Consider the following 1168-nt stretch of genomic DNA (forward strand, 5'->3'; position numbering starts at 1 on the left):
GGGCGAACCCGTGTGGGCCAACGCGGTATTACAACTTTGATATGTCACACACCACCACCCCCCACACACATAACCTGCAAGGCATTTAAAGTGATGTCGCTCAAACATACCCTGTCAACCCACACGATTTCAGGCCGTGTTCTTGGACAGGGACATTTCGTTTTCAGGTCCATATGGCGTACAACCGTTTCAATACGGGCAAAAAAAACACCAATAATTTTTGTCTTCCATAATAGAGGTTTTTTTGGGGAGGTTAGATCGAGTAAATATAAATGTGTCGTTAAACCCGTCACCACCCGACGGCCAATGAGTAAGGTTTGTCACGTAAACAAAACATGCTAATTCGTTACTAGTACAGCACACCGGTACAGCACACCGGTGTGTTGGAGAGCAAATCCACAACATAATTTTTTGTCTATCTGCTTGTGTTTCTCCCTTGTAATGGGACTTTTAGGATGAACGTTGAGATTTTTAAGGGGAACGGGGTGACCAATACGGTCTGAATTGGTCTGTAATAAGTTGGGCACTGATAAGGGGTTGACAGGTACGCTCAAGCCTGGGGGTATCATCCAATACTTTATGAAATAAATTGATTATTATTCCACCGACCATGGGTTCGCTTAACTCAGTCTGACCGGGTAACACGAAATCAGTTTGGGATTATCGATTACGCTACTGATCATCGGTCTGATTCCTAATTATCAGACAATATGAAAAGTTGTGATTGTATTATAATCCATTTCAGGTTATCGGTTATATTACTCGTACGGGATTGCACGAAAGTAGTGGATATATTTTTAAGTAATCGATTATTAAACTGGTTATCGGATTTATTACCTGATTTAATCAGATAACACGACAATATTGAGAGTTGATTGTCTGAGCTTCGTGGCGTAATCGCCATCGTCGTCACGTCACGCTGGGCGTGGCTTATTAGGGGGGTTGCCCGCCTTCAGGAGGCAAGAGGGGACAGCCAGTATATTTGAAGGGGCGTGAGAATTTTTTGGAGCATCCCAGATCAATGAAGTATGCCCACAGTTTCTGCATAGCAACTAAATCCAGCAGCATTTAAACCATATTCAGTTACATTTAGATGTGGTTGAATGGTTCTTACAGTAGCAGATTGATAATACTGATAATTAGAATGTCTCACTCAAGAGAAACCTCA

Source organism: Lampetra fluviatilis, chromosome 1, assembly GCF_964198595.1.
Source record: "Lampetra fluviatilis chromosome 1, kcLamFluv1.1, whole genome shotgun sequence".
NCBI lineage: Eukaryota > Metazoa > Chordata > Hyperoartia > Petromyzontiformes > Petromyzontidae > Lampetra > Lampetra fluviatilis.